At 32.4% G+C, this 12,220-nt stretch overlaps 1 long non-coding RNA gene and 1 pseudogene across 1 annotated transcript; both read right to left on the bottom strand.

Annotated features, from left to right (window-relative positions):
- Positions 1 to 10,209, bottom strand: LOC145788845 (cytochrome P450 81Q32-like; annotated as a pseudogene).
- Positions 5,208 to 5,751, bottom strand: LOC145802466 (uncharacterized). The gene is made up of 2 exons (XR_014344583.1): positions 5,627 to 5,751; positions 5,208 to 5,405 (listed from the first exon to the last, which is right to left on the bottom strand). It is a non-coding gene; the product is annotated as an uncharacterized LOC145802466 (long non-coding RNA).
- Positions 10,210 to 12,220: the final 2,011 nt, after the last annotated feature.

Genomic DNA, 12,220 nt, shown 5'->3' with positions numbered 1-12,220 from the left:
TTCATGAAAAAATTGCTCAAACATCATTTGTAACTTTATAAAGAACCTTGTCCACGATGTTACGTACTTTGTACATGGCTTCCAATGGCTTAACTTTGGGCGTAGCAAGCCCACTCCCTTCAGCTAAATCAAATGTCTCCTCACTGACCTTTTCCCACTCAAAGCATTAAATCAATGATCCCAAAGCCAAACCCAACATGCGTTGTGCCATACCAGCCCCAAGACAAGCTCTCCTTCCTAACCCAAATGGCATTAACTTGTGTCCTACTTCCCCACCTTCAAACCACTCTGGCTTAAAGCTTGTAGGGTCATCCCAAACCTTAGGACTCCCATGAATGGCCCATGCATTAACCAACAAGATTGTGTCACGTGGCATGTTGTATCCCTCTATGATACAATCATCAGATGATATGTGTGGTAGCAATAGCAGTTCTGTCGGGAACAATCGGAAAGTCTCAGAAATGATAACTTGAAGGTAATGTAGCTTTGAGAGATCGGGTTCATCAATCAAGCGCTCTTGGCCTACATGAGTGTCTACCTTAGCTCTTGCCTTCTTCAACACCTCTGGATGATTCACCAAAAGAGACAATGTCCATTCCACTGTCACTGCAGACGTGTTGGTGCCGCCTAGTATCATGACCTGATCATTAAATGTTAATAAATTAAATTAGGGAAATCATATTTTTCCATTCCACTGTCACTGCAGACGTGTTGGTGCCGCCTAGTATCAAGACCTGATCATTAAATGTTAATAAATTAAATTAGGGAAATCATATTTTTGCATAATTTTTATAATAAGGCTCCAAGTACAACTTAATTATATAGTGACGGTAAGACTTTATATGTATTTGGTTTTAAAGCGTTAGATCTCAATTTAATAATATTATGGATATTAGCATACACTACTAATAACACAATATTAGATTAGTTTTATGTCAAATGATGGAATTCACTTACAAGTTTTATGTCTTAATTGGTATAGTATGCTGGTTGAAATTGTTCTAAATCTCATCTTAAACCTGAGGTCATTTTTATTAATTTGATTAATCATAATTATTTGACACTATAATTAATGTCAAAATAATATATAATAAATTAATATTGTAGACAAATTATACCCATAATTTAGGTAGTTTGTCTTTTGTGGCATTTTGATTCTTATAATTCTACTACATTAGTTTTATTATTTAATTTTTAATATTATAATAATTTAATCCTATTAATGACTCGCCTTTATAAATTATGTAACGCCCCAACTTCTGGATCGTTAATAAATCAATTCAACCTCAAATTTAAAATTCTAACTAATTAATAACCTCAAAAATACAAATTGACTCCAAAATAATTACACAAATGTCTATAATTTATAATTTACACAAATCTCCAAAAATAATATATAGTGGTGGACCAAAAAATCTCCAACTCAATAATTCTTTAAATGCTTCAACTCCAATCACCACTAGATTTGCTCCACACCTGAAAAATAAATTAATTCGGAAAGTATACAATACAACAGGAATAACAAGGCTCAGACAGAGAATAAATCAATAGGGATCCAACAATTACACAACCGATTAGATTCGATAATCAAGCAATTTACCAAATTGCATAAACTAGTCAACTCGACAGACGATAATTTATCCAAGACCAAATACCTAGTCCTACTCGGTACATGACCAGTGACCGGCCTCACCCACCTCACCCAAGCACAACCGCTTATCCGGGCTATTGGTCCAAGCTATTGACAAGGTCTACTCGATCCATGTACGGAACATTTCCACGTCATTTAGCCACACAAATCAACACTGACTACACAAAACAACTTCACAGAATTTATCAAATGACCAAAGCACTAAAATGTGTCAACAAAATGATTTCACAGGATTTATCAAATGATCACAATAATCAAGAGGATTACAAATTAGAAGTAATTAAAATAAACACTCTTTGCAAAGATTTAAATGAATCATATTGTATACCACCCGAATTAGCTCAAATCAATCTCTTCCGTTGCCAACACTCAAATCTCGATATTTCTCCATGGATCTCCAAAGTCTAAGGCATAAGGTATGTAAGGTTTCACAAAATCTACAACTCTCCTCCTTTATGAAAATGCTTACTCTCACTTTAAATATTCTTAATCTAAACTCTATATCTATATAGCAAATGGAGAGAGATGTGAGAAAAACCATAGAAAGAAGTTAAGATGTGAACTCAATTTATAGACAAGGATACTTGGGACAAAAGAAAAGATAGACTTGGGGCCAAAGAAAGGAACTTTACTTTGTGGGCAAGAAAGGGATTTACTTAGAGAACAAGAAAAGAAACTTCCTTGGAAACAAAATAACTTGGAGAGAAAGGAAGATTAAAGAAATTAAAAATAAAAGATTACTTGGTAAGCAAGGAAATGATGAAAAAATAATAAAATAAAATTTACTTGGTGCCCAAGAATAATGAAAAAATATTAGAAAACAAAGGAGATGAATAATAATGAGGCGGAGAAAAAAAGGGATAAAATAAATGAAAAAAAATAAGTTAGATTCTCATCTAAGAATCTTACCACCAAACTACCACCAATACCTCTCATCAAAATATTAATATCTCAAAAATACGGGGTTTCACAATCTATCCCCCTTAAACAAATTTCGTTCTCAAAATTCACAATCTCTAATACTCCAAAATTTAATAACTAATAACTCCTAAAATAACACGCTTCACTGCGCACTCTGATATAAACAATGATTTTTTTTTTTAAACCTCAAATATCAATATTTTGTTTTTGTTTTTTTTTTTTTTACCTCAAAATTGAACCCAAATATTAATCACCCAACAGATCCCATGTAAGACCTAATTCCTACGCTTTGATACCAGGGCTGAGCAAGGAATCCGTGAAATTCGTAATCCGATCCAGTCCAGTCCAATCCGATAGGTTTGGATTGGTTTTTTGAATCCGCGGTTCGGTTCCGGATTGAATAATTAAAAATCCGTAGTTCACGGATTGGTTCCGGATTGAATCCCACGGTTCCGGATTGAAACCGATCCGGACCGTATAAAAATAGTCTATATTTTTATTATACATCCTCCCCCATAGTATCTTTTCTTATTCTATGTAAAATCTAAACTCAAATCTAAAACCGTATAATATCTTCTTTTATTACTTTTGTTTGTTAGTTTTAAGTTTTAATTTGCAATGATCTAAATACTTATGGTGAAACCAGTTTTCTAATGGTTGTTTAAATTCTAGAACAGTATGTCGTTATTATAGAAAAACATGTTGCTATTATGAAACTAATATAGCGTTATGTTTATATTTTTATGAAATTCAAGTGTTATATATATATTTTTGTTATTTAATTATGTGAATCCGTGGTCCTAAACCGATCCAATCCGTATTTAAATGGATTGGTTCGGATTGGTTCCATGATTTAAACGGATTGGATTGGTTCCAATTTTTTAGGAACCGTAAATAACGGATTGGTCCTGGTTTTACCCCAATCCAGTCCAATCCGGACCATGCTCACCCCTAGATACCATTCTGTAACGCTCCAACTTCTGGGCCGTTAATAAATCAATTCAATCTCAAATTTAAAATTCTAACTAATTAATAACCTCAAAAATACAAATTGGTTCCAAAATAATTACACAAACGTCTATAATTTATAATTTACACAAATCTCCAAAAATAATATATAGTGGTGGACCCAAAAATCTCCAACTCAATAATTCTTTAAATGCTTCAACTCCAATCACCACTAGATTTGCTCCACACCTGAAAAATAAATTAATTCGGAAAGTATACAATACAACAGGAATAACAAGGCTTGAACAGAGAATAAATCAACAGGGATCCAACAATTACACAACTGATTCGATAATCAAGCAATTTACCAAATAGCATAAACTAGTCAACTCGACAAATGATAATTTATCCAGGACCAAATACCTAGTCCTACTCGGTACATGACCAGTGACTGGCCTCACCCACCTCACCCAAGCACAACCGCTTATCCGGGCTATTGGTCCAAGCTATTGGCAAGGTCTACTCAATCCATGTACAGAGCATTTCCACGCCATTTAGCTAGACAAATCAACACTGACTACACAAAACAACTTCACAGAATTTATCAAATGACCAAAGCACTCAAACGTGTCAACAGAATGATTCCACAAGATTTATCAAATGATCACAATAATCAAGAGGATTACAAATTAGAAGTAATTAAAATAAACACTCTTTGCAAAGATTTAAATGAATCATATTGTATGCCACCCGAATTACCTCAAATCAATCTCCTCCGTCGCAAACACTCAAATCTCGATATTTCTCCATGGATCTCCAAAGTCTAAGGCATAAGGTATGTAAGGTTTCACAAAATCTACAGCTTTCCTCCTTTATGAAAATGCTTACTCTCACTTTAAATATTCTTAATCTAAACTCTATATCTATATAACAAATGGAGAGAGATATGGAAAGAACCATAGAAAGAAGTTGAGATGTGAGCTCAATTTATAGACAAGGATACTTGGGACAACAGAAAAGATAGGCTTGAGGCCAAAGAAATGAACTTTACTTGGTGGGCGAGAAAGGGATTTACTTGGAGAACATGAAAAGAAATTTCCTTGGAGACAAAGTAACTTGGAGAGAAAGGAAGATTAAAGAAATTAAAAATAAAAGATTACTTGGTAAGCAAGGAAATGATGAAAAAATAATAAAATAAAATTTACTTGGAACCCAAGAATAATGAAAAAATATTAGAAAACAAAGGAGATGAATAATAATGAGGTTGAGAAAAAAAGAGATAAAATAAATGGAGAAAAATAAGTTAGATTCCCATTTAAAAATCTTACCACCAAACTACCACCAATACCTCTCATCAAAATATTAATACCTCAAAAATATGGGGTTTCACAATCTATCTCCTTAAACAAATTCCATTCTCGAAATTCACAATCTCTAATACTCCAAAATTTAATAACTAATAATTCCTGAAATAACATGCTTCGCTGCGCACTCTGATATAAACAACGTTTTTTTTTTCTTTTTTCTTTTTTTAACCTCAAATATCAATCTTTTGTTTTTGATTTTTTTTTTTTATCTCAAAATTGAACCCAAATATTAATCACCCAACAGATCCCATGTAAGACCTAATCCCTACGCTCTGATACCATTTTGTAACGCCCCAACTTCTGGGCCGTTAATAAGTCAATTCAATCTCAAATTTAAAATTCTAACTAATTAATAACCTCAAAAATACAAATTGGCTCCAAAATAATTACACAAACGTCTATAATTTATAATTTGCACAAATCTCCAAAAATAATATATAGTAATGGACCCAAAAAATCTCCAACTCAATAATTCTTTAAATGCTTCAACTCCAATCACCACTAGATTTGCTCCACACCTGAAAAATAAATTAATTCGGGAAGTATACAATACAACAGGAATAACAAGGTTCGAACAGAGAATAAATCAACAGGGATTCAACAATTACACAACCGATTAGATTCGATAATCAAGCAATTTACCAAATTGAATAAATTAGTCAACTTGACATATGATAATTTATCTATGACCAAATACCCAGTCCTACTCGGTACATGACCAGTGACTAGCCTCACTTACCTCACCCAAGCACAACCGCTTATCCGGGCTATTGGTCCAAGTTATTGGCAAGGTCTACTCGATCCATGTCCGGAGCATTTCCACGCCATTTAGCCAGACAAATCAACACTGATTACACAAAACAACTTCACAGAATTTATCAAATGACCAATGCACTCAAACGTGTCAACAGAATGATTTCACAAAATTTATCAAATGATCACAATAATCAAGAGGATTACAAATTAGAAGTAATTAAAATAAATACTCTTTGCAAAGATTTAAATGAATCATATTGTATGCCACCCGAATTACCCCAAATCAATCTCCTCCGTCGCCAACACTCAAATCTCGATATTTCTCCATGGATCTCCAAGTTTAAGGCATAAGGTATGTAAGGTTTCACAAAATCTACAGCTCTCCTCCTTTATGAAAATGCTTACTCTCACTTTAAATATTCTTAATCTAAACTCTATATCTATATAACAAATGGAGAGAGATATGGGAAGAACCATAGAAAGAAGTTGAGGTGTGAGCTCAACTTATAGACAAGGATACTTGGGACAAAAGAAAAGATAAACTTGGGGCCAAAGAAATGAACTTTACTTGGTGGGCAAGAATGGGATTTACTTGGAGAACAAGAAAAGAAACTTCCTTGGAGACAAAATAACTTGGAGAGAAAGAAAGATTAAAGAAATTAAAAATAAAAGATTACTTGGTAAGCAAGAAAATGATGAAAAAATAATAAAACAAAATTTAGTTGGCGCCGAAGAATAATGAAAAAATATTAGAAAACAAAGGAAATGAATAATAATGAGGTGGAGAAAAAAAGAGATAGAATAAATGGAGAAAAATAAGTTAGATTCTCATCTAAGAATCTTACCACCAAACTAAGACCAATACCTCTCATTAAGATATTAATACCTCAAAAATGCGGGGTTTCACAAATTGTATTGAAATTAAAAAGACAAATGATCTGATTAGTTTACCTTTAATCTATATCTAATTTTAAATAATTTTTTTATTATGCTAAATTGAAAAAATAAAAATATAATTGGCACAAAAAATACCACCACCAACATTTTTACACCAATAATTTTTATACGAATAAGTTTGAGATCTAGACTTATCCACTCTAATTTTTTTTGGTGAATGATTTGTGTGGTAGAAATTAAATTTGTGTAGTATAAGATTTATATGTAAAATAAATATAAATTATAAGATAATAATTTTAAATAATTTTTTAATAATAAAGTCTAAATTTATAATATTGTTGTTTTGATAACTAAGTGCTTGTTTGACATAATCTATAAAAGACAAAAAGTTAAAAAATTACCAAAAAAACTAAAAAGTTATCACTATTTACAAAAATATATATATAAAAACAACAAATTTACATGGGAAAAAAATTAGGAGTGAGCATGGTCCGGATTGGACTGGATTGGGATAAAACCAGAACCGATCCGTTATTTACGGTTCCTAAAAAATTGGAACCAATCCAATCCATTTAAATCATGGAACCAATCCAAACCAATCCATTTAAATACGGATTGGATCGGTTTAGGACCACGGATTCACATAATTAAATAACAAAAATATATTTATAACACTTTAATTTTATAAAAATATAAACATAGCGCTATATTAGTTCCACAATAGCAACATATTTTTCTATAATAGCGACATACTGTTCTAAAGTTTAAACAATCATAAGAAAATTTGGTTTCACTATAAGTATTCAAACCATTACAAATTAAAACTACAAACCAACAAACAAGAGTAATAAAAGAAAATATTATACGATTTTAGGTTTGAGTTTAGCTTTTATATAGAATTAAGAGAAGATACTATGGGGGAGGATGCATAATAAAAATATAGACTATTTGTATACGGTTCGGATCGGTTCCAATCCGGAACCGTGGGGTTCAATCCGGAACCAATCCGTAGACTACGGATTTTTAATTCTTCAATCCGGAACCGAACCGCGGATTCAAAAAACCAATCCAAACCTATCGGATTGGACTGGACTGGATCGGATTACGGATTTCACGGATCACTTGCTCAGCCCTAAAAAAAATACATGTCAACTGTGGCCACCGTAGTGATGGTACACTGTGAAGTGATGATACAAATTTACACAAGCGGTGCACAAAAAAGTTACACAAGACAGTGTTGTTTGGCCTGTGGGGGCCCATCACGGGGTCCCGTTTTGATAAGCTGAACCATTCAATGTGTAGAACTCATCGAGTACTATATGCCTGTAAAAAATCATATTAATCGAATATCGATAGCTATATAACAAATCAGTTTTGTATAAAAAATGGACAGTTTACAAAAAATTGATCCGATGAGATAGCTATTGATATCCGATAAATTTTATTTTTTACAAGCATATAGTACTCGACAAGTTCTACACATTTAACAATTCGGATTATCAAAACGGGACTCGTGGTGGGGCCCACGGGTCGAACAACACTATCCAATCCACCACACAACTTCAAAGCAACGCAACTAATTGGCTTCCTAAACAATCATTGTCAGTCCACACCTAGGGGCATTAGGGGTAATTTGGTAATTTTGCTATTTTGTACAATATTTTAATACACATTTTTTCGTAAAAAGTCAAAAAATTATCCCAAACAACCATATTTTTTTCCTCTACTTTTTTATCCAAAAAGTCAAAAAGTATACTTATATAGTTCATCTCAAACAACTCCTAAATAGAGGGAAGAGATGGAGTCGTCATTTCGGAGGGGAAAAAAAAAAGCAGTAAAATAAGGAAAATGTTTTATAGCTCTAAAATAGTTTTAATTTGCCTTTTATCTTACTATGTTTTGTCTTCTTTTTTTTTTAAATGCTTTGGAGGTTTAATTCTTGAGCTCTAAAGCCAGCTCTAATGAGCTGACAGTGGATTCCATCCACTGTGATGTGATATTTTAATCTTGATTTTATTTTTTCCTTCTTACTATGTAATTAGTGCTCCATTAGAGTACCAAAATTAATATTCTGAATTATTTTTTTTATTTTTTTATTTTTTTTTTAAATTGCCAGCTCAGTAGAGCCACTCTACTGGAGCTCTCTATCAATACTGGTAAAATACAAGGGTATCTACGTATAGGTCCTAATAAGTGGACTTATTGTCTAATAGGTCCTATGAAAAAAATTTGTCATAAAAAAAGTCACTAATTATAAGTTTTAGCGACAATTATAAAAATCATAACAAAAAAAGCCACTAATTGTCAATTTTTAGCTACACATAAAAAATTGTTACAAAAAAAATTATTTTTAGAGACAATTTTACCAAGACTTATTTTCAATAGGATTTGATGGGAATTAAATCTAACTATAAGGACCTATTGGTAGTTTACTCAAAAATGGGATATCTACGTGTAGGTCCTAATAAGTGGACTTATTGTCTAATAGGTCCTATGGAAAAAATTTGTCATAAAAAAATGTCACTAATTATAAGTTTTAGCGACAATTTATAAAAATCATGACAAAAAAAAATCACTAATTGTCAATTTTTAGCGACACATAAAAAATTGTCAAAAAAAAAAATTATTGTTAGCGAATAATCTGGAGGAGACTACACTGACCAAGATAAGCCCTCTGATGATTTCATCAGCATAATAATCTGGATGTGACTCTTGCAAGGAAAGCAAATGATCGATCATGGTATTCTTACTCTTGTCACGCCTGTGCTCATTGATCAAATCTTGCAGGAAAGCGTCCATTTTCTTATGAATTCTCCCCAAATTTTTCTCTGAGTGATAATCAATCCACCTAAAACCGGTAAGAAATCACCGGGGTTCGACGCACCGCCATACTCGAAGGCCTCGATCACGAGCTCCCGGAACTCCGTGGCCGCCTCGTAGTTCGACAAGTCATCATCGTAATACCGATTTCCGGCGATCATTCTCATGACGATGTTGAAGGTCAGCTCGTAAAACTTTGGTTTCAATTTGACTCTTTTGAAATCACGAGACAAGTTTTGGGACAATCTGGGGAGTAAAAGCTTGATTTCGTCTTGCCTGATGGATAAGAAGGCATTGAGGCGGCTGGTGGAGAAGATTTCCACCACCATGATGCGGTGGAGGTTGCGCCAGTGGTCACCGAAGGAGGCCGCAACGATGGTGGTGTAGTTGTAGCCCAAGTACTTGCCGAAGGCGACGCGAGGGCGGTTGGCTAAGACGACGTCGTTCTTGGTGAAGCATTCCTCCACAGCAAATGGTGAGGATACAACCACCACGAGGTGTGAACCGAACCGGAGGGAGAAGACGGACCCGAGGTTTTGGGAGAGTTGGTGGAGAGTGTGGTGGAGAGGTTGTTTGAGGAGGTGGAGGTGACTGATCACCGGAAGAGCCGGTGGGCTTGGAGGGAGATTCTTCTGTGTTCTTGCTTTCGATAAGAACTTGAAAGCAACAAGAAGTAAGAAAACAGAGAGAGATATGTATGGCAAAGTAACTTCCATGTCTGGTTGATTAATCTGTAATGAAGATTGGATTATACTTGTTTTTTTAGGATGGATTTGAATGAATATATATAGTATCAGTGTGTACGGTAAATGGTTATGATTTTGATTTGCTGCATCTATTTGATGGATATTGAATTTTTTTTTGCTTTAATCGACTATGATATATATGATAAAGTATTTTCTAAGCATCATTTTAGTGTTTAGTGAGAGATTTGAGAATAAATTTAGAAAATGAAAGAAAAAATGTGTAAAATTAAGTCACTTATAAACATATTTTATTCAAATTTCACTTCTTTTTTTTTTTTTCCTAAATATCATAATCATTTTTTTTAACTTCATTTTTAATTTTTTTTATTTATTTATTTAGTAATATGATCACGTCTTACTGTTACGTAGGCATCCTCATGCATCCATAATCATTTTTTTCAACTTCATTTTTAATTTATTTATTTAGTAATTTGATCACGTCTTACTGTTACGTAGGCATCCTCATGCATTAGTTGCTGAGGAAAGTTACCTCCTAATTTTAAGTATAGGAATATATTATTTTAATAATTTTTAAATTTTTTAGTTAAAATATGAGACAAAAAAATTAATATATTTCAAATAATTTTTATTTTTATAAAAAAGGCGTGTAAAAATAAAGAAAAATTTTGACTTTTTAATATATTATTATTATTTTGTTTTTTGGGTGAATTTTTTACTTTTAGGATAAAATATTGAGTTGCAAAACGAGGGAAATGAGTTAATTTTTTGACTTTTTAATTGACTTTTAGATTGGGTAGAAAAATCTCATTTGGAATATGTTTTTTTCTGACTTTTTGGCTTTTTTATTTTTTTAATTGACTTTTAGACTAGGCAAAAATTGAATTTTTACAACTTGCAATGCATGCCATAAAAACTCTTTCATGACATGCATACAAATGCCGTTATATGACATGCCATAGAAAGTTGAGTGTCATTTACAACATGCAGGTAAAGTTGTAAAAAGTAATGATTAAACATTAATGACATATTTTGTATGTCGAATATAATTTTTTACGACATTTTTATCATGCCATAAATTATCGTATTTTTCATAACATAATTTTGCATGCCGTAAAAAGTTATTTTTAATATATTTATTATATACTTTGTATGCCGTATATAATATTTTACGACATTTTCTTGCATGTCATAAATCATCACTTTTCACGACTTAATTTTGTATGCCGTAGAAAGTCATTTTTAATATATTTATGACATACTTTGTATGCCGTATATAATATTTTGCAGGATTTTCTTGCATGTCATAAATTATTACACTTTTCATGACATAATTTTATATGCCGTAGAAGGTTATAACTGAGAATAATTTTCATGAATAAGCTAATAACTGAGAATAAAGAAAACAAAAGCAGATTGGACCTACTCTTAAACCCCATCTGAATTTGTTTTGATCCATCACAGTCCTTCCTAAACAAAGAAAATGAATATTAAAGACAATGACAAACAATTTGAGAAATGAATAATGGAGAAATTAAGGACCAAATAGTATTTGATATATATATTTACAATATTATAGTATAACGTTTTCTTGAGATTGACCCGTGTTTTACATCAACAAACTTACAAGCAGCCAACCAACCATTCCACAAAATGATTATAAAAGAAAGGACAATATTTCAACTATACTTTATATCCTAATCCATGCAAATTCTATTTACAATGAAGTTAATGTGAATGAGATATAAAAAATAAAAAATAAATAAATAAAAAATGAAGTTGAGTGAAGAAAGATTGGTTTAACTTTTCGATCTTGGTGCCTATAACAAGCAATATGGGCTTTGAGTCATGCAATTGTCACGAATAAGGGCAAGATTGCATTCAGACAATTCCTAGATAGACAATCCATTAAGCTGCAAGGAGATAAGATATGCCACTGATTGAAGGCTTAAAGGAAGTTTGGTAGACCACGACACATCAAGTAGTTAATTTAAAATATTGGGGTAAGAAACGGCTTGTAAAAGATCAATGGTGCTTCCAAAGATAATGTAGGAACAGGTTGAAAAGAAAGTAGAATGGAAAATGTTATCCTGTTCTAGCTAGCTCTAATATTTTCATTGAACCATCAATGAGAAATTTCAATCACCGCCATGAAT

The sequence above is a fragment of the Camellia sinensis genome, chromosome 1, assembly GCF_055761805.1.
Source record: "Camellia sinensis isolate YWXY chromosome 1, ASM5576180v1, whole genome shotgun sequence".
Lineage (NCBI taxonomy): Eukaryota > Viridiplantae > Streptophyta > Magnoliopsida > Ericales > Theaceae > Camellia > Camellia sinensis.
Note: the sequence above shows the minus strand (reverse complement) of the source record. Positions and strands in the feature narration are given on the sequence as shown.